Source organism: Papio anubis, chromosome 3, assembly GCF_008728515.1.
Source record: "Papio anubis isolate 15944 chromosome 3, Panubis1.0, whole genome shotgun sequence".
NCBI lineage: Eukaryota > Metazoa > Chordata > Mammalia > Primates > Cercopithecidae > Papio > Papio anubis.
In genome coordinates, this window is record NC_044978.1 from 70,694,243 (window position 1) to 70,717,465 (window position 23,223).

At 37.8% G+C, this 23,223-nt stretch overlaps 1 pseudogene; it reads left to right on the top strand.

Moving 5' to 3' along the window:
* Positions 1–2,650: 2,650 nt before the first annotated feature.
* On the top strand, positions 2,651–8,267 carry LOC101016913 (annotated as a pseudogene).
* The last annotated feature ends 14,956 nt before the right edge of the window (positions 8,268–23,223 follow it).

Below are 23,223 nucleotides of genomic sequence, written 5' to 3' on the forward strand. Positions count from 1 at the left end.
AAACAAGATATGGGTAAAAAGAGAAAAGTACCATGTTCACGAATGGGATAAATTAATATTGTAAAAAATATTATTCTTCCTGAATTAATCTATAAATTCAATGCAGTTTTAATGAAAATTTCATCAAAATTTTGTGACGAACTAGACAATTAATTAGCTTATAAAATGTGCATAGAATAATAATAGACCACAAATAAATACGATGAATTTTTTAAAAAGAAGAGCAAACAGAGGGAACTTGTCTTGTTGAATATATTAAGACATATTATAAAACCATAGCAATAAAAATTGTATGATACCAGTATAGGAGTGGACAAAAAAATTGATGTAACAGAACAGAAAACCAGTAAACAAGCCTATGTTATATATGAGAATGTGGAATATAATAGAAATTAGCATCATAACTATAGGGGAAAGACAGATTATTTAGTGGCTCAACACATAGGAAAAAATAAACTTAGATTCTTACCACACTCCAAATACAAAAATAAATTTTGAATGGATTAAAAACCTAACTATAAAAGGCAACACTCTGAAGTTAGTAAAATACATGAAGCTTTCTTTGTGAACTTGGGATGGGAAAGGATTTTTAAACAAGACCCAAAAAGTACAAACCTTAAAGGTAGGTGGTGGAAATTGATGGATATGATCATATTAAAACTGAATATTTCCTTACAAAGAAGATATGATAGACAAACTTAACAGACTTGTTGCACACACATTAGCAGGAGATGTTTTTAAAGTGTAACACTAAAAAGTGATTAACATGTAGACCATATAAGGAACTACTAAAATCTATAAGGAAACTCAAAAATTGAACAAGGACTAAAATAGACAATTCATGGGAGGGGAATTCTAAATAGCCAAAATGTATATGAAGTGATGTTCAACTTCACTTGTAATCAACTTCACTTGTAATCATAGAAATTCAAATTAAGTCAACAAAGAATTGCTAAAAATTACAAAGTCAGCTAATACTAAGTGCTGGCTTGGATGTCGAGAAATCAGAAATCTCTGTTGGTGGAAGTGTAACTCACAATACCTAGTGAAATTAATTATTCATATAATTCTGTATATATATCAGTCCCTCACCTGGGTTTATATTGTGTACAAATCCTTAAGGGGATATTTTGGAGTGTGGTATCCTAGCATTATTTGTGTTAGCAAGAAGTTAGAGGCAGTTTAATGTCCATCCCTAGGGAAATGGCTAATCAGAATGCATAGCATGTACACACAATGGGATAAAATACAGGAAGAAGTAGTTAACCATTTTTATATATAGGAATGTAGATGGATCTTGGAAATATGGAATGAATTCTATAGAAAAAAACAATTTTTATATATTCAAAATATACAAATACACAGAAAACAACCATGTATTATATCTCAGGGCTGTATTTTCAGATGCCTAAGGAAATATATTGGATATGTTAATGTGAATATCTCTGACCGGAAAGAGCATGTATACGAGAATGAATAGGACAAAGGGGAAAAAATAATGAAATAAAACGAGGGGCATTGTACGGACTCATAATGATGATGGAATCTGAAATCTGTGTATTTGAGGGCTGTATGACTCACAGATAATGCATGTGTGCCCTAATTTGGGGAGGAATATTTAGGTAATGTTCTCAGCAAAAGAAAATACTGGTTTTAAAACATTCTGGGAGAATTTGAATGGCCTTGTGTAGAAGATAGATGGATATGTGATTAATACAAATTCTTGCTTTAGGTATTTTCCTCCATCAAAAGTGTTAAAAATTAATCTGAAATTAATTTGCCTCCAGTAATCAGTCTAGGAGAGGAGTAGAGATTTAAAATTATGGTTATTTAATATTCAAAGAGAATGGCTCTGTAAATCTGGAAAACACAAGTATCCTGACAAAAGCTTGTTTTTTATTTAGTTTCAGGTAATCTGTCAGGCAGTAGTTTAAAAACTATCAGGTTTTTTTGTTCTTGTATTATTTCATTGCATGTACTCACTGACAAAACCTTTTATTTATCAATAAAATGTTCCCTGTGATTAATTGTTATGCAAGCGATATACGACAAATTACTGCATAGCTATTAAATGCTGCTCTGCCGTGCTTAACATACTGCGTTATTTGACTGTTTTGTGTTCTTGGTATTAATCTTAGGCTCTTTAAAAATAAGTCTTTTAGATATTAAGTCATATATGGACATATTGTACTTAATAAATCATAGCAATTTGGCTGTACAATTGAATGAAGGTTGAATCCTGTGGACTACAATATTCAAATGACACTATTTTATATCCAGTTTCATATAGTTTTCATGGATTTTTCTCTTGGTTTAAAAAGAAAGATTCCCTATAACTACCTTTTTCTATAGTTTTTTGTTTGTTTGGTTGTTTGGTTGTTGTTGTTGAGACAGAGTCTTGCTTTGTCACCCAGGCTGGAGTGCAGTGGCTGGATCTCAGCTCACTGCAAGCTCCGCCTCCCGGGTTTACACCATTCTCCTGCCTCAGCTTCCCGAGTAGCTGGGACTAGAGGAGCCCGCCACCTCGCCCAGCTAGTTTTTTTGTTTTTTGTTTTTTTGTGGGTTTTTTTGGTGTTTTTTAGTAGAGACAGGGTTTCACCAGATTAGCCAGGATAGTCTCGATCTCCTGACCTCGTGATCCGCCCGTCTCGGCCTCCCAAAGTGCTGGGATTACAGGCTTGAGCCACCGCGCCCGGCCTTCTATGGTGTTTTTATATTTTAGGAACAATATGATTTTCATTACCAATATTTTAAACAATGTCCTTTAAGTCATAGTTCAATAGCTATATTAAAATGAGAGCCAATAAAAATTGTTCCTATTATTTAAATATATATAATATGTTTCTTGTTTATGAATTTTGTGATTTCTTTATTCAATGAATTCTAGTCCTTTTCCAGCTTAAGGGAAAGTGGGTCAGTATACAAATGTTTTGAGCATACTAATGTATGTCTTTCCACCATTTCTCATACCCTGGCAACATTGAAAGATATTTCTAAGGCATCCTGAGAAAATCCAGTGAAGTTGCCTGTAGCCAGAGGCAAGTGCCCTGCTTATAGGTCTTGTACGACCCCACTAGGGGATGAGGAAGATGCTGTTTCCAACACGCTTAACAACTATGTGTGCCTCAAAAGCATGATTGAAAAACTCTGAATTAATGCTTTGTAATTTTTCAAAAGAAAGAACTTTTCCAGCCTCTGGAGGTGAAATTAGTTCTAGAACATAATGAGGCTTCCTCTTTTATGAAGCATTTAGAAGGAATAAAAGAAGATAAAGTGGTATGGCTCTTCAAAAAGTAGGGAAGACTCAGGGAAGATCTCTGGAGATTTTTTTATGACATTATTATTATTATTATTATTATTCTATCATTACTGTTATTATTAGTAAATGTGATTTATATTTGGAATTCTGAAATGTCTGTCTGCATTTATTAGTACTTAAAGCATGCCAGGAGTCAGGCAGACATAGAAAGGTGACAGGTAAGTAGAAGAGAATACTTGGAAGTAACTATGGAGTGACCTATAAGACATTAAATTAGAGATCAAACGAGATTATTCCAGAGCAATGAATCACAAACTACTCAGACAATCTTTAAAGGATGAGACCCTGAGTAGGTATCTATTGGGCTGTGTGAATTTCCCAAACTGGATTATCCAGGACTTTATCTTTGTAAGATCATCATCTTTAGAGGGGGAAAAAAAATGAATCCCTTTATCAAATAAATCTGAGAAATTCTGAAATAAAATTACACTTGATACTTAATGTTTCCGTCTTTAATATGCTATCATTCTTTGTGTTTCTAGGAGAAAACAAAAATAGAAAACTTTTCTTAAACATGTTTGGCCACATACACTTTATTTTTTCTCAAAACACCTATTAATTTCTATGAGGATACAATGGTTTTTCCTAAGATAAGAGCAGATCTACCTTACTGCCTTAAGGTATACTATTAGGAAAGATATATGCCAACTTTGAAGCCTAAAACTGTTTGGTAGTAGCAATCTGTCCTTACACTAGTTCAGTGGAAGTGCTTTTTCTTTGTTTACTTTTACTTATTTTCTATCTTGTTTCAATATTTTGAAAATGAACACTATTATAATACAAATCTATTTGTGACTAAGTTTCTCAGTTTATATAGCTGAGTTTTGTACATTTTTGACAATCCAATCAATCTTTCTAGTAGTTAGGATTTTTTCCCACTTTTGGAAAAGTTGATGGAAAATTACATATGGCTTTTATAGCCTTCCAGTGTTATTTATTTAATGTTTTTTCTAATAAGTTAGGAAAATGTAGAGAATTATAAATTAGTGAAACTGATTAATTTACCTGGTGAACTTTTCATAGTTGATAGTAAATTTGATTTAAGTCATTAACCCAATTATGTATTTTAATAATTTTTATCTATGTTATAATTTTTCTAAATTTTCTACAATAGAATATACTACTTTTACAGTGAAAAATCAGGCTGTGTATTATATTTTGCTATATGATGCCATATAAAATATATGATCCCAAAAAACTAGAAGGAAATAGTGCAAAATATAACAGTGTTTATCTTGGGATGGTGGAACTTCATGTGATTTTTTTATTTCTTTTATTTCCTATGATGATCATGGGGGAAATTTTAATAATGCATAACTTTCCTGGATAGAAAAGGAAAAATGCCTTTTAAGCTTAACTTTATATTTGCAAATCTTTTGTTTAAATAAACCAGAGTAAATGTTCTGAACTGTTTTATTTCACTTACTGATGTAGGAACACTTAAAAGGAAATCAGATGAACATCACATTTGTGGAATCAATGTAAAGAAACAAAAAGCACTCTAAAATTCTTTTCTGCTTTATTTGGTAGATGTTTATTACTTGATATCTTTCAATGATTATTTTTCTGAAAGCTTACAGATATTACATCTGAAAGTAGATAAATAAACATAGTCAAACACCAAAGGCATTGCTTCTTTCAGTGCTTCAGGAATTACTTTGTTTAAAAGTAATTTATCAAATACATGAGAAGTCATAATTTCAGTATGACATTTCAAAAGTTTTACCCAAGTATTTTAGTTAGGTATTTTTCTTGTTGTTGTAAGGCACATACTTCTTCAGTTTTCATCCCACCATTTCAACACCAATGTTTCAGCTCTGAAGAAATATTAAATAGAAATATAATCACAATATATAAGCTTGCATTCTACTTGGTTTTCCAACCAGAAAATATTTTCAGAGCCAACTCCAAAAACCAGGTAATTCCTCAACTTTCTGATATGGTTTGACTCTGTGTCTCCACCCAAATCTCACTTTGAATTATAATCCCCGTAATACCCACATGTGAAGGGCAGAACCTGGTGGAGGTAATTGAATCATGGGAGAGGTTCCCCATGCTGCTCTCATAATAATGAGTGAGTCTCACAGATGTGGTGGTTTTATAAGTGTCTGCTGTTTCCCCTGCTTGGATTTCTCCTTCCTGCTGCCTTGTAAAGAAGGTGTCTTGCTTTCCTTTGGGCTTCCGCCATGATTGTAAATTTCCTGAGGCCTCCCCAGCCATGCTGAACTGTGAGTCAATTAAACCTCTTTCCTTTATAAATTACCCAGTCTCAGGTATGTTTTTATTAGCAGCATGAGAATAGACTAATACAATAGCTTAGTTAACGTTTCTAGTTTTTCCTATTTTTATCTTTACTAAACTTATTCTCACATTTTATAATCAAGATTTTAAATTCATCTAACTTGCTTTTATTTGTTTATTTATTTATTTATTTTGAGATGGAGTCTTGCTCTGTCGCCCTGCCTGGAGTGCAGTGGTGCAATCTCAGCTCACTGCAACCTACACTTCCTGGATTTAAGCAAGCCTCACACTCCAGCTTCCCAAGAAGCTGGGATTACAAGCATGCGCCACCATGCCTGGCTAATTTTTGTATTTTCAGTAATGACAGGATTTCACCATGTTGACCAGACTGGTCTCAAGCTCCTGACCTCAAGTGATCCATCCACCTCGGCCTCCCAAAGTCCTAGGATTACCGCACCCCACCTAACTTGCTTTTATACATATAAAATGAACGATTCCATTGTGAAATTATTTTTTTTTTGCCATTATATCAACATCATTTTTTTCTGGCCTATATTTTATTTGTTATTCTGTATATTCTGATGTCTACCCTACAGACATCCTTGCGAAGATAGTCTTGAACAAAGGCAGTCAGGTGCTTCTCGAAAGATATAAAGAAATGTGAGTGATGTAGAGAACTCTCTCCTTATAGTAAAGCAAGAGGCAGAGAGGCTGCAGCTATTCCAATAGATTGCTAAACTGTGGAATTACGGGTGGCATTAATTCTTTTTTTCTCTGCTCTGTTTCCTTCTGTTAGTTCCTTCACTGCTGTTTCTTGCATCTAGCATCATGCCCCAGCATCTAATACAGTGCCCAGAACTGAGGAGCCCTTACTTTTTGAGAGAGAAGGAAAGAAGGAATTCAGTTTCCTATTACTGCCGTAACAAATTACCACAAACTTAGTAGTTTAAAACAACCACAATTCTGTAGTTCAGAAGTCTCACATGGGGGCTCTCTCTGCTAAAATCGAGGTGTGAACAGGGCAGCATTCCCTTCTGGAGGCCATAGGAGAAAATCTGTTCCTTTGCCTTTTCAACTGCTAGAGGTCACCTGCATCCCTTGACTCATGGCTACCCTTCTCCGACGCCAAAGCCAGCAACTTAGCATCTCTCTGACCCTACTTTCAGCATCATATCTCTTTCTGACTCTCATTTTCGACCTCTCCCTTCCACTTTTAAGGAACCTTGTGGATACATTGAATCTACCTGGATAATCCAGGATAATCTGTCAACTGATCAGCAACCTTAATTCTGTCTGCAATCTTAATTCCCTTTTGCATGTAACATAACATATTAACAGTTTCCAGGGATTCAGATGGAGATCTTTGAAGTGACCATTACTATGCCTACCCCCTTGCTTTTGAGGGCAGTGCCTATTCTGACCAAACAAATCTAGCTAACGAGCAGGTCATACAGTAGCAGGAGAGTAATTTAGGTGAAAGAAATCACTTAGAAGAACGTTATGAGCATGGCGAGCATGCTGAGCCTTGCTTAGCCAGTAAATCCAGTAATTATATTGTGATTTTTAAACACCACTAAACTAGAGAAGAGACAGGGGCACGAGCATCAGATCGCCATGCCTTTCTTGGATGTGCAGAAAAGGTTTGGCCTTAACATAGATCGATGGTTGACAGTCCAAAGTGCTGAACAGCCCTACAAGATTCCTGGTCGATGTCATGGTTTTGAAAAAGAATGGATAGAATGTGCACATGGAATCGGTAGTATCTGGGCAGAGAAAGAGTGCAAGGTAGAATATGATGATTTCATAGAGCGTACACTTCTGCAGAAAACGATGAGACATGAGTCCCATCAGGAAGCAGCAGGATAAGCTGATAAAGGAAGGGAAGTGCACCCCTCCACCTCACCACGTGGGCAAGGGGGAGCCTCAGCCCTGAGCAGAGCAGCTGCTGACATCTGGGCGCTGATTTCATGTTCTCTGTTCTCCACTGGAAAGGTTGTTTACAGAAAACCTCCTTGTCAAAGTGTGTAAAAATAAAGGATTGCTGCATCCTAAAGGAAAAAAAAAAAACAAAACAAAACACTAAACTGAACGATGCACACATATATAAATGATTTGCCATTGTGGTAGAATTATGGATTATTTAAATTGTTAATGTTCTGCATTTATTACCTTTTCTGCAATAATTAGGTTTTGCTTTATAATAAATATATAAATTTTTCAGAATTTCAAAACAATCTGCATAGACCGGGAAAGTTACAAACAGAAAAGAAATAAATGACTCATATGAAATTAACATATACAGCTACTCTTCATAAAAAGAAAAAAAAATTGATATAAATGATAAAGGCTTAATACATAAATTAGATAATAATTTATAAAATTAGAAAATTTAAAAAAGAAGGATAAATTTCACACGTAATACCACTGCTCCCAACACAGTCCCTTTAAGAAGTTTTATGTAGTCATTCCTATTCCAACATAAATGAGATAATAGATATATTAAAAACACTGTAACTGTGGATCATTCTAAAATATAGTAAAATTATCAAGTCATCCTACTACCACATTTAGCACAGGCTGCTAATAGTATCCTTATTTCTTGTCTGAAGTTCTAGTACAGTTAAATAGAGGGGGCATTAAAATGAAAAAAATTAGACTGTAGTAAATAAGAATTTTTTTTCTGGGCCAGGCACAATGGCTCATGCCTGATCCCAGCACTTTGAGAGGCCAAGGCAGGAGGATCACTTGAGCCCAGGAGTTTGAGACCAGCCTGGGCAACATGGCAAGGCACCATTTCTACAAAAAAAAAAAAAAAAAAAAAATCAGTTGGGCATGATGGTGCGTGCCTGTAATCCCAGTTACTCAGGAGGTTGAGGTGGGAGGATTGCTTGAACCTGGGAGAGTGAGGGTGCAGTGAGCCATGATTGTGCCACTGTACTCCAGCCTGGGTGACAAAGCAAAATCCTGTTTCAAAAAAATAATAAATAAGAATTACTTTTTCTGACAAACCATTGAAGGAAGGCTTAAAACATATTCAGAAGACAGAGCAACTCAGCAAACACTGTGCTTCCCAGCGCTTTTGTCTCTGTGTATGAGATTAAGTTGTAAAGGGATCAGGAAATAACTAGGGCTTCTTATTCAAGAGTGAAAATGAGACTCTTCCCACAGGCTAGAGTCTCTGAAGGTTACCACCGGCAAGTCCCAAGCCACTCTTAACCAGTCAAGAAATACATCCTACTGACTGATGAGAGTTGGAATTAGTTCTTTTGCTAATTGATCTATCATGCTATCGTAGGGGAGAAAATAGAATTTCTTTTCTTTTTCTTAGGTTCTTGGTTGAGGTACTCTCCTGAAGTCAGATTAACAAAAGAAAAATAAGCAGAGTTTTGCTAACATTTGTACCTATTATGTGGGAGAGGCCTCAGGGCAAACATATTTATCTTTCAAGGTAGTGTTTTAGAGGCCTTGCTGAAATGGTATTTTAACAATGGCCCATAAATCCTATGTAGTGACAAGACAAAGAAATGTTAAAAGAAAAACCTTAGCCAAATTAAATTTAACAGAGTTTAATTGATCAAAGAACAATTCGCAAATCAGGCAGCCTCCTGAGCCAGGGAGACTTACAGACGGAAAAGGAAAGTGACATACAGAAAACGGAAGTGCAATAGGAAACAGCTAGGTTGGTTACACCTTGGCATTTACCTTATTGAACATGGTTTCAACAGTTGGCCCCCTTTGGCTAAAACTCAGTGACTGCACAAGCATAGGCTTTAGACTGTGTACACCTCCATTTAAGTTATAGTTCACTATGTACAGAGAAACCTTTAGACTGAACTTAAAATATGTAAGGAGGCAGCTTTAGGCTAAACATGATGTAATAGAAGAGTATGTTCAGGTTTCCATAAGGCAAAAAAAATGTAGGAAGGTAAATTTATGGGGAAAGGAAAGTCTGCTCCTAGATCCTCTGGCACCTCTGAGTCCTGTTTCTGAGCTGATAAACAAAGGAGCCCATCTTCAGGTGGGAAAGGCAGAGGGGAGGGTCACAGTGTACTCCTGCATTGCAACCTTAATTTTAGCTTAACAATCCCCAGTATTTTAGAGAGAATATTTTGGTTTCCTTCATCAGAGATATGTTCCCAGAACGTGTAAAATTGATTTTCTGCCTCTGTTTCCCTGTCTAGCACTCCTTTTCCTGACTAGAACAACTGGAGTTCTATCCAAAACCTCAGCCTGTAACAGATGGGCTGGATCACCGACACTGCTCCAGCCCTGGAATACAGACTCATGTCTGCCCAGAACAGCTGAAGCCTTGCCAGAGAGAGCATGCTTTTCCAGAAGCACAATGCCTTTCTTCAGTACGGCTATATATATATATATATATTTTTTTTTGCATGATAAAAGCCAAATTACATGACACAACATTAGAAAATGTAGAAAATAAGGACAAATTTCACACGTAATACCACTACACCCAACACAATTCCTTTAAGAAGTTTGGTATAATTATTCCTATACAGTTTTTAATGTACAGTCATTTTAAACACGTAGAGTGAAGTTCCTACCTTTAGAATAAACTAGGCTTACGCTAGAACTCAGACATGTCTGGGCATATCTCAAGGTCTTGCTGAGGCCTGCCAGGGGAGAGAATTTTGAGGTGGGGTGGGGCTCCCAGTTGGGATTCATGCCAGCCACACAGACCCACATATGAGTTCTGGAAAGAGAGGACAGTGAATGGATATGAAAAACTCTTCCCACCAACCAATCAGCAAATGAAAACTTAATTTCATTACTGTTTGAAATCCATATATCAGAGTTTATCACTAAAGTGAGGGAAGAGTGGTTTCTACAACTTCAGCAGGAATAAAGTAGGACTTCTCCTTTAAGGGCTTAGGGATAGCTTCCTCAGGGCACTAACCCAGAGGAGAAGGAGAGGGCAAGATATGATCAGTGAGATGTCTGAGGTCATGAGAACAAATGAGAAGGCCTCTGGAAATGTGAGGAAATGTCTGAGGCTTTGAAACAGGTTGAGGACAAAGGAATGCTATTGTGAACCTAGCATTCCACCTCTAGCCTGGAATGGCTTTATGGAATTCAGGTTCCTTTTGGAGCCTCAGGGAGCAACATTATATCCTGGTGCATTGTCTGTGTGCTCCAAAGATTGCTTCCTTCCCTAGAATTACAGCTAATTGACATGTTAGAGACAATGGTGGGGACATGATTAGACTACACTGCAAGCTCCTGGAAGACTGGAACTGTGCTTACCTCATTCTCTATTGCCAACACTTAGCACAGTGCTAGCACGTAAGAGATACTCAGTAAACACATGCTAAATAAATGCCAGATAAATACAGAATGAAGCCTAGTACACCTGGTTACAAATGGAACCTTGGAAATCATTGCTGATTTGGGGAAACCAGTGAACTCTGTGACAAGGCTAAAACCGGAGACATCCTGCAGACTGCTCTAAGGTCTTCAGAGGGTAGAAACTGATCAAAAGCCTGAAAATCATTCAAGGTCTTATTGCAGACAATCTGTACAACTGTGATGGAAGGATATGGGCAGAAGGTGTTAGTTTTAGAATGGTAGAGAGTGATTAGCTCTGAGAACATTAAAAGAAGGAGGCTTTTTGGGACAAGAGTTAGGAACCTAAGAACCAGAAATAGGTCAGAAATTGGGCATGCATACCTGAGATCATATGAGCCAGAGGAGTAAATTAAATGCAAAATTTTCGTGGCTTAACATAATAAAAAACACTTGCTATTAGGGAATGCAAATGCGTATCAACTGTCTCAAGGGTAATTTGGTGACATAGTTATAACCGACTATGTGCCAGACTTTAAATGTCTTAACTCATTTGATTTTCTCAATAGTTCTGAGTTAAGTATTAATATTAACTGTATCATATAGATGGGGAACTCAGATGAATTAACTAATCCAAGGATGTACAGCTAGTGAAGCTGTAAGTACAGGCAGCTTAGCTTTGGAGGTCAAGATTTGAACCGGGCTCTGATCTCTTTCGGTGTAGTAAGAGGTGAGAGCCTTCTGAATGATACTTCTGTTTCTAGGAATTTCTTCTAAGGATAAATAATCAAACATGTTACTAAAAATATTTTGATTGTAACTTGGATTATAGTGGCGAAAAAGTGTAAGCATCCAAAGTGAGGCAGCAAGTCCTAGGTGTAAAGACACCAAGGGTTTTAGAGTCAGTTCTGGGTCAGATCCTGTCTCTGTCACCTACCATGGAACCTTAGACAAGTCACTGACCCACTCTAAGCCTCTTCCATAAAATTAGAATAGTAATATGCCTACCTCACAGGAATTTAGAATAGGAAAATACTGTTTTCTGGAAGCCTCAACTAAAGATGTGACTGCATGAAGACAATAGCTCTTTGAAAATCTCCCAATTTGGTAACTTAATTATACAGATAAAGCAATGTTTTGCCACTGATACAATCAGCTTAAACTTTAGTGCATTAAAGTTAGGGAAAGCCGGGCGCGGTGGCTCAAGCCTGTAATCCCAGCACTTTGGGAGGCTGAGACGGGCGGATCACAAGGTCAGGAGATCGAGACCATCCTGGCTAACACGGTGAAACCCCGTCTCTACTAAAAAATACAAAAAACTAGCCGGGCGAGGTGGTGGGCGCCTGTAGTCCCAGCTACTACGGAGGCTGAGGCAGGAGAATGGCGTAAACCCGGGAGGCGGAGCTTGCAGTGAGCTGAGATCCGGCCACTGCACTCCAGCCTGGGCGACAGAGCCAGACTCAGTCTCAAAAAAAAAAAAAAAAAAAAAGTTAGGGAAACCCGGAGGGAAACTGTAAAATGTGAAAATTCTAAAATAATCCACAGCAGCTCTGATGAGACAGTGAGTCTCCAGCCTGCCTCTTTCAAACCTCTGTCTGTGTTTTACATAGATCAACATTCTATGGTGGTGGAGGCGGTTCCCCTGCTTGCCTTTGCTGAGACAAGGCCCATTATTGTTCCACTTTAGTTCAAAGATGCAAGGTCACTAAGCATGCTTCTTTTTCGTTTCAGTTTTAGGAATTATTGTATCTTGTTCTACATCACTTTAACGTTCTTGTAATTGTTGAAATTTTACAACCCAAGGCATAAAAGGAAATATCTAATAACCTCGATGCAACAATTTTTTTAGATGCATGAGTGGCTTTGAATCCCAGCTCTCTTACACTGGTCCACGAAGTGAAATATTTAGTCCTTTATGTACTTGTGGAACAGAATGAAGGAGGGTGTCTTAAAACTTTTATCTTTACTATAACAATTTCTTACTATTGTATTGCTTTTCTTTTCAATTTAAAAGGAATAAGATAAATAGTTACAGGGAAACTATGTTTCAGTTTTAATATTTTGAACAAAACAATCTATTGAGTCTTTGACATTTTTTAGAAAACTCGCCCACAGGGGAAAAAAAAAGTTTCCTGCTGCTTTGCTGCATTTTTTTTGTTTTTAAAATATAGACAGGGTCTTACTCTGTTGTCTAAACTGGAGTGCAGTGGCACAGTCACACAGTCACAGGTCATTGTGATTTCAAACTACTGAGCTCAAGCAACTCTCCTGCCTCCACCTCCCAAAACACTGGGTTTACAGGAGAGAGCCACCATGCCTGGCCTGCTGCTTCTTAAGGCTTATTTTTAAAAACTTTAAAATACAAGGACATTCATGAGAATTATCTAATGATTCCTGCAATATAGTCAGATTCATTTAAGGTCAGAACACCAGTAAAGAAAATTTGCTGCCTGGAGGAAACACAGACCCTAGATTAGATGGTCCTGATGATCTATTACACTGGCAATAAATAGCATGTAGGAACAGCGCTATGTTCTGGAACATACTACTCGTTTTTTGAGTTTTTAAAACAGTGTTTTAAGCAAGGATTCTGCTTCCATAATCTTTGGATTTTGCTAATCCAAAAAAAGGATTTAAACCCCTTTTTTGATCTCAATCCAGATTTTACTCATGGCCAGAGCCACTTGGTTCCTGGGTGAGGATAGCTGGTGGAAGATGAGAGGGGCACACGTTGCACAAAGGAGTGTGCTGACTATGCTCAGACACACAGAAGACAGAGACAGAAAAGTGCTTGGTATGCAATATGTAGAATGTTTTGCATATCTAATTTTTGTTATTCAGGAGTACTACTTAGAAGAAAAATACTACTTTTAATCAGCATCCAGTCAGAAAAATAGAGCCCTCACAAGGTAATTCAATAGAGGTAATTTAGTATAGAGACCTGTTACAAAGGTCCTGAAATCTAGGGCCAGCATGATTTTGTGTCTACAGTATCTTTACCCCCAGGCTGTTTCTTTCATTTAAAAAAGAATGAGGTAAGTGAAAATTTTCTTTTCAATTGCTTTCTTCTTAGAAATTTTATTCTTCATATAGATTCATTAAAATGTAGTTTATATATTTATATATATAGTTTTAGAATAGTTACTCTAAATCCTTTTCTTATTTACTTTTCCTATGCAACTCATACTCAGAAAAGTATGGGTTGCATTTATTATTATTACTCAGAAAAGTATGTTTAAAATTATAAAATCAATAATGTTCATTTTAGAAATCTAAAAAATATAGAGAAAAAGCTTTAAACTACCGGTTATTTTATCACGTAGAAATAATACTTGAAATTTTTTGGTTTAAAAGCTTCTAGAAAAATCTGTATGGAATCAGATATTCTTATCACTGGATTTTCTTCCTTTTCTTTTTGCAGTAAACATACTTTGTTTTCTTCCTTCTTCATTACATATTCTTCAGAAGCATTCTCTTTAGTGGCTTTTTCAATATATTCTAAGTCTAAATTTCTTTCTTATTTTCCAACTAGTGGACGTTAAGTTTCTTTTCAACTCTTCATTATTTCAGATCGTGCTTCAATATTGCAAGATTGAAGCAGGATTTGAGTTACACCTAGGCTGGAGTGCTGTGGCACAGTCACAGCTCACTGTAGCCTTGACCTCCTAGGCTCAAGCAACCTCACAGCTCACTGTAGCCTCGACCTCCCACCTCAGCCTTCTGAGTAGCTGGAACTATAGGAGCACACCACCATACCTAGCTAAATTTTTGTATTTTTTGTAGAGACAGGGTTTTGCCATGTTGGCAAGACTGCTCTTGAACTCCTAGGCTCAAATGATTCACCCAGCTCAACCTCCCAAAGTGCTGGTGTATGCAGAATGTATTCCTTCTTGTGGGTTCTTGGCCTTGCTGACTTCAAGAATGAAGCCGCGGACCCTTGCAGTGAGTGTTACAGCTCTTAAAGATGATGTGTCCAGAGTTTGTTCCTTCAGATGTTCGGATGTGTCCATACTTTCTTCCTTCTGGTGGGATCGTGGTCTCTCTGACTTCAGGAGTGAGGCCACAGATCTTTGCAGTGAGTGTTGTAGCTCATAAAGGTAGTGCAGGCCCAAAGAGTGAGCAGCAGTAAGATTTATTGTGAAGACAGAAAGAACAAAGCTTCCACAGCATGGAGGGGACCCGAGTAGGTTGCTGCTGCTGGCTGGGGTGGCCAGCTTTTAGTCCCTTATTTGGCCCTGCCCACGTCCTGCTGATTGGTCCATTTTACAGAGCACTGATTGGTCTGTTTTACAGAGTGCTCATTGGTCCATTTTACAGAGTGCTGATTGGTGTGTTTACAATCCTTTAGCTAGGCACAGAGTGCTGATTGGCACGTTTTTACAGAGTGCTGATTGGTGCATTTACAATCCTCTAGCTAGATACAGAGTGCTGATCCATGCAGTTTTACAGAGTGCTGATTGGTGCATTTATAATCCTTTAGCTAGACAGAAAAGTTCTCCAAGTCCCCACTCGACCCAGAAAGTCCAGCTGGCTTCACCTCTCACTGGGACTACGGGTGTGAGCCACTGTGCCCAGCCTGTAATATTCTTTTTTTAATCTTTTTTTTGAGATGGAGTTTTGCTCTTGTTGCCCAGACTGGAGTGCAATGGCGCGACCTCTGCTCACTGCAACCTACACCTCCTGGGTTCAAGCAATTCTCCTGTCTCAGCCTCCTGAGTAGCTGGGATTACAGGCATGTGCCACTATGCCTGGCTAATTTTGTATTTTTAGTAGAGACAGGGTTTCTCCATGTTAGTCAGGCTGGTCTCAAACTCCCGACCTCAGGTGATCAGCCCACCTCAGCCTCCCAAAGTGCTGGGATTACAGGCGTGAGATACCGCGCCTGGTCCCCAGCCTGTAATATTCTTATAAATAAACTTTATTTTTCCTTTTTGATTATTCCAAGCCAAAACAAAAAACAATAACAACAACAACAACAAAAAAACCACAGCATACTCTCTTTTTGCCTCTCTTCTTAATTAGATTTGTGAGAAGAGAAAAAACCTGCTTCAATCATGATTTAATATGAGTGGTGTTAAATAACATGATTTCTCAAAAATAAAGGAATATGTAATATAAAAAGCAATTAGACATAACGAATAATACCAGCAACCTCTAAAGACCTTGAAATGTCCCTAAGTCCCCTCAACAGTCTCTTTATATTTTTCTCTCTCTCTGTTTTCCTCTAAATGACCCCAATCTTTTTCAGTATTATCCCTTAGGAAAAAATCTGATTCTTTTTTTTTTTTTTTTTTTTTTTGAGACGGAGTCTCGCGCTGTGTCACCCAGGCTGGAGTGCAGTGGCGCGATCTCGGCTCACTGCAACCTCCGCCTCCCAGGTTCAGGCCATTCTCCTGCCTCAGCCTCCGAGTAGCTGGGACTACAGGCACCCGCCACCACGCCCGGCTAGTTTTTTGTATTTTTAGTAGAGACGGGGTTTCACCATGTTAGCCAGGATGGTCTCGATCTCCTGACCTCGTGATCCGCCCGCCTCGGCCTCCCAAAGTGCTGGGATTACAGGCTTGAGCCACCGCGCCCGGCCAAAATCTGATTCTTTTGTATAGATATTCCACTTGTTTAAAGACTGTAATCGGAAATAATATTATTTTCTACTATTTCTTCAATTGTAATTAACTGCATTTCAGGTAAATAATAATCTTGGATACAGTCTTATACTTAATATTGTTTCTATGGGAAAATGTGTTCACAGATTCAAATACATATTTACAAATGAACTTTTAAAGACATAATTTGTTTATAAATAAAGGATTTTCAATATCTCAAAAATTAAACCATATTTACTTAGCCTCATATTTCATAATTCTTATATTGCTAAATAACACTGTGCTTAGATATATAATTAATCATCAGGTCAAATATTAATATTTTATTTTATTTTAGCTTTTTTTTTGGAAACAGAGTCTAACTCTGTGACCTAGGCTGGAGTGCAGTGGTGCGAACATGGCTCACTGCAGCCTCAACCTCCTGGGATCAAGCAATCATCCCACCTTACCCTTCTAAGTAGCTGGGAGCACATGTATGTGCTACCATGCCCAGCTAATTTTTTTTATTTTTTATTTTTTGTACAGATGGGGTCTTGCTATGTTGCCCAAGATGGTCTTGAACTACTGGGTTCAAGCAGTCCTCTAGCCTTGGCCTCCCAAAGTGCTGGGATTACAGGCATTGAGTCACTGTACCCAACCCTCTTTTTGCTTTTTTTGAGATAGGGAGATAGGGTCTCACTCTGTTATCCAGGCTGGAGTACAATGGTGTAGTCATAGCTCACTACAACCTGGAATTCCTGGGCTCAAGTGATCCTCCTGCCTCAGCCTCCCACGTAGCTGGAATTATAGGCACATACCACCACACCTGGATGAATATTTTCTTTTCTAAAAGATTTGTGTGTGTGCATGTATTATATATTAGATATGGTAGAATCTTTGTAGGACCTGGGCATTGGAATTATTAGCATGACCCTGAAATTATGTTGATCTCCAAAATGAGATTATAAATTGTAAGAGTGAAGATCCAGGACAAGCTATATAAAATAGCAGTCACCTCTGTTGCTTGCTGTCCCTTTGCTCTGCTTTATTTTTCTTCATAACATTTATCACCACCTGGCTTATATTGATATGTTTTCATATTTATTGTATGCATATTTCACTAGACTATAAGCTCCCTGAGAGGACATTTCTTTCATTCTCTGCTTTATTCACTGCCTGGTACATAGAAGGTGCTCGATAAATGTGTCTTATTTGGCCAGGTGCAGTGGCTCACACCTGCAATGCCAGCATTTTGGGAGGCTGAGGCAGGCAGATCAACTGAGGTCAGGAGTTTGACACCAGCCTGACCAACATGGTGAAACCCCATCTTTACTAAACATATAAAAATTAGCCGGGCGTGGTGCCGCACACATGCAGTCCCAGCTACTTGGGATGCTGAGGCAGGAGAATTGTTTGAACCCAGGAGGCAGAGGTTGCAGGGAGCTGAGATTGCGACACTGAACTCCAGTCTGGGTGACAGAGTGAGACTCCATCTCAAAAAACAAACAAACAAAATTTTAAAAATTAAAAATGTGTCTTATTTGAATGAGTGAATATTACTTGAATAAACAGTGAAGGATCTTTGTTTTCAGATTTAATAGAACAGAAATCACATATAACAAAATATTGAAAAATTTGTAAATAAGTCAAGTTTTGAAAACTTTTAAGTGTCATGTTTTTATTATCCTTTTAAAATTTTAATGTGTCAATTCTTTGGCTAAATCTGTGCAGGAAAGAAATATGAATCTCAGGGAAAAAAATGTCTTTTTTCTTTCCAAGTAAATTAAAGAGTTTTGCCTTAAAAATGTGCGATAAACTAACCCTCTCAACCAAGTGGCATTGCTAATGATTTCAAAATGTGGTTGCCCTAACCTTCATGGAAAGTCAGAAACCTATTTTTCATTTAACACAGACTACATTTGCTAAATTTTTAATAAGTAAATTAAACCTCCCACATCATAAAAATCACCCTTGGATAGTGAATAATATGTAATCTAAATTTTTGAAAAGTAAGAATTCTCAACATTTCAAAGATAAACTGTTCAGTTTCTTTCTTAGAGGGGCAAGTCTACAAAGAAATAATGAGGGCCAGCCACGGTGGCTTACCCCTGTAATCCCAGCACTTTGGGATTACAGGCGTGAGCCACAGTGCCCAGCCAGGAATGGGATGGATTCTAAACAAATGTTTATTAAAACCCACAACTGTGTTCATTTTTGGTAACTGGATCTCCAAAGCAGCGTAACTGAATATACAATAACAGATTTTTTTTTTTTCATTTATGAAAGGAACTACGAGTTAGATTGGAAACGATAGGCAAAGAATCGTTAACATTAGTCATCCTTACAACCAAAGCCTTTGCTTTCTCATTCACTAGGAGAACAAGTTAATATACCAATGCCCTGCACATTTTTATTATATCTCTTTTCTCCATGTGTCTTTTTCACTCTAACCTTTCTATTTCAGACCCCTTCCTTCCTCGCACAACACAGTCAAACTACATACTATACACATAGAAAGCTATGTCTTTGGTATAAGGCTATTTGTATGCCTAAAGTTTAATGTTAGCATGTTGTCTTTATTAAAGGACCTAGGCATAATTATCTCATTAGCACAATTACAGCAATAGCCGCACATTACCACAGAAGATCATATGGAAAAAAGTTATTCCCTTTTCTTTTTCTAAAATACCTGCCTTGTAAAGAAAGCAATTACTTTTGTCATCTCCTGCAAGTAAAAGGAATATATATATATATATATATATATATATTTTTTTTTTTTTATTTAGTTTGGCCTCTGGAATCACATAGACAGATATTTATATCAAAGTCTAGAAAAACTGTCAAGAATGTTGACTCAATAATCCTAATGCTAGCAAATCTATCATTAGAAAATATTCCAAAATATGGGAAAGTATGAATGTGATTATTGTTACAAGTAACAAAATTAATTCTGGCAAAATTCAGCAAATTGTATTTGTAGAAAAGATAACAGATAAGTCACAAAATTAATGAAACATTTCTAAAACAGGTTCAGGATTGAACAGGAGTTAAAATATAGCTCTAGTGTAGATTGTCCAGGATACAGAACTCCCTAAAATCTCTTCTCAATATCCTGCTACTGGAATTAGCTCCAACTGCTTTTTCTGTCTTGGTTTCACTGTGCTTAAGATTAAAAACCCCAGAAGACTGATGGGCTTTGTGTTTTAAAGCAACGAACACTCTAAAATACAGTGGATCAAAAATAAATATAAATTTATTTATCTGTCATGTAACACTCCAGATTATAGTTCAAGGCAGATAATCTGTCCCACAATGTCATTCAAAGACCACATAGTTCCTTTTGTTTCTTTGTGCTGTCATCCCTTAGGGACTGTCGACTCTAGCCAGGTAACCATAGACGGCTCACATGAAAGGGGGATAGAGTTTAGTGGATAAGCAGCTTAATTCTTTCAAAAGATGCTGTCACCTAGAAGTTGAATATAGTATTTCTGTTCATTTCCCATTACCTGAATGCTAGACACACATACACAGATCTGGAAGTAAAGTTAGAAATGTGGTCTCCAAACTAAAACTTGGAAATATTCTACTGCTAAAAAATGGAAGAGGAGGATGAATGCTGGGTACCAGAGCTAAGGCTAGGATGTAGCAAGTATATTGCCTAAGGTGCAAAATTTAAGGAGACACTCGCAGAGATACGGTTTGTTTCTGTGTCCTCACCCAAATTTCATCTTGAATTATAACCCCCACGTGTCAAGGGAGGGACCTGGTGGGAGGTGATTGGATTATGCGGGCAGTTTACCCCATGCTGTGCTTGTGATAGTGAATGAGTTCTCATGATATCTGGTGGTTTTAAAAAGTGTTTGGCAGTCTCCTCCTGCTGTCTTCTCTCCTACTGCCATGTAAGACATGCTTTGCTTTCCCTACACCTTCTGCCATGATTGTAAGTTTCCTGAGGCCTCCCCAGCCATGCAGAACTCTGACTCAATTAAACCTCTTTCCTTTATAAATTACCCAGTCATGGGCATTTCTTTATAGCAGTGTGAAAATAGACTAATACTGGCCGGGTGCGGTGGATTACACCTGTAATCCCAGCACTTTGGGAGGCTGAGGTGGGCAGATCATTTGAGGTCAGGAGTTCGAGACCAACCTGGACAACATGGTGAAACCCCATCTCTACTAAAAATACAAAAATTAGCTAATCATGGTGTCTCACACCTGTAATCCCAGCTACTTGGGAGGCTGAGGCAGGAAAATGACCAAATGACTTGAACTCAGGAGGTGGAGGTTGCATTGAGCCAAGATTGTGCCACTGCCCTCCAGCCTCGGTAACAGAGTGAGACTGTCTCAAAAAAAAAAAAAAAAAAAAAAAAAAAAAGAAAATGGACCAATACACTCAGTATTATATAAATGCATGTGTGCCTTAAATTTTGCACCCTAAGAACTTCACTTGCCTTAACCTAGTTCTGGTCCTGCTTTGCACAGTTAGCACTTGCTTTAACCTAGTTCTGGTCCTGCTCTACCACCTCTAGCTTATATTACATAGGAGCACAAAATAGCTTAATTTACCAAGAGTACATACATTGGGGAAGAAATAGTTCACCAAAAAGAAATTGGAATACAATTGGTGAAAACAGGCTGAATATATGGTGTGTAGTCTGAAAAAAAAAAAAAAAAAAAACCCATTACAAACATGAAGATGGCAGTGATATATTGCCAAATCCCCACAACTTTTTATACTCCTGTATCCACATCCCTTGCCATGTAAATTTTCAGCTCCCTCCCTTTGGATCAGGGTTGTATGTTTGATGACCTTTGACCATCAGAATGCAAGCAGAACAGAACAATATTGGGAAAAATCTTATTTGCTTTAAAACTTCATTCAAGACTACTTCCATGAAAAGGCAAACTGAGTATTATGTTAGCTGTGAGTTTTTCATATATAGTTTTCACATAGAGGTGGTTTTTTTTCTATTTCTAGTTTGTTTTACATTTTTATTGTGAAAGGGTATTAAATTTTGTAAAAGTTTTTTCTGCATCAATTAAGATGATCATGTGGGTTTTCTCCTTCATTCTGTTAATGTGGTATGTTATGTTAATTAATTCTCATATGTTGAACCATCCTTGCATTCTAGGAATAAATTCTACTTGGTCATGGTGTATAATCCTTTTAATATGCTGTTGAATTCTGTTTGCTAGTATTTGGTTGAGAATTTTTGCATCGGTGTTCATAAGGGATATTGATCTGTACTTTACTTGTAGTTTTTGTCTGACTTTGATATTAGGGCATTGTTGGCCTCATATAATGAGTTAGAAGATGTTTCTTTAGTTTTTTTGGAAGAGCTGAAGAAGGATTGTTGTTGGTTCTTCTTTAAATGTTTGATAGAACTTGCCAGTGGAGGTGGCAAACTTCAGGTTCAGGGCTTTTTTTGTTGTTGTTGGGAGGTTTTTGATTACTAATTCAATCTTTTTACTAGTGATGAGTCTATTCAGATGTTCTGTTTCTTTGTGTTTCAGTCTTCATGTTTCATCTTATAATCTCTTTATTTCTGTAAAATTGGTATGCCTCCATTTTCATTTCTGATTTTAGTAATTTGAGTCTTCTTTGTTTTTTTCTTTGTCACTCTAATGGTTTGTCATTTTGTTAATCTTTTTGAAGAAACAACTTTGAGTTTTCTTTATTTTCTCTATTGTCTTTCTATATTCTATTTTATGTATGTATGTATGTATGCATGTATGCATGTATGTATGTTTGTTTGTTTATTTGAGACGGGGTCTTGCTCTGTCACCCAGGCTAGAGTGCAGTGGCATGATCATGGCTCACTGCAGCCTCGACCTTTTGGGTTCAACCAATCCTCCCACCTTAGCCTCCCAAGTAGCTGGGATGACAAGTATGTGCCACCACACCCCACACCCAGCTAATTTTTATTTACTTATTTCTTTATAGAGACAGGGGTCTATGTCGCCCGATCCGGATCCGACGGATCCGATCTTTGATCTGAAATGGATGATCCGATCTCGATCGATCTGATGATCCGGATCCATTTTTTATCGATCGACCTTTCGGATCCTGATGACCTTAGGGCGAACCCGGATCGATTGACGATCCGCCCGGCAAGCGCGCGGCGGCGGCGTCCTCCGCCCACCAGCCCATCCATCTGGCGCGGCGCGCAAGCGTTGCTGCTGCTGCATGTAAGCGCTAAAGCGTTCTTTCTTTCTTTCTTCTCCTCTCTCTTTTCTTCTTTCCTCTCTTCTTCATCAGCACCCCACCCCCATACCCAGACTGAGTGCAGTACGATCATAGCTCACCTTTAATCCTGAACCCCGGCACAAGTTATCCTCCCACCCCAGTTCTCCCAGTAGCCATGGTTTGCACCAATTACGCCCAGTTTGCTTTATTTATTTATTTATTTATTTATTTATTTATTTATTTATTGAGATTGTGAGTTTCCACTTTGTTGACCACGGCTGAGTGCACGGCTGGATCTTTGGTTCACCACAATCTCTGCCTCCTGGGTTGAAGTGATTCTCCTGCCTCAGCCTCTCTAGTAGCTGGGATTACAGGCATGCGCCACCATGCCCAGCTAATTTTGTACTTTTAGTAGAGACGGGGTTTCTCCATGTTGGTCAGGCTGGTCTTGAAATCCCAACCTCAGGTGATCCGCCCACCTTGACCTCCCAAATTGCTGGGATTACAGGTGTGAGCCACCACGCCCAGCCCAATTTTTTATTTTTTTAATTTTTTGTAGAGACAGGGGTCTCACTATATTACCCAGCTGGTCT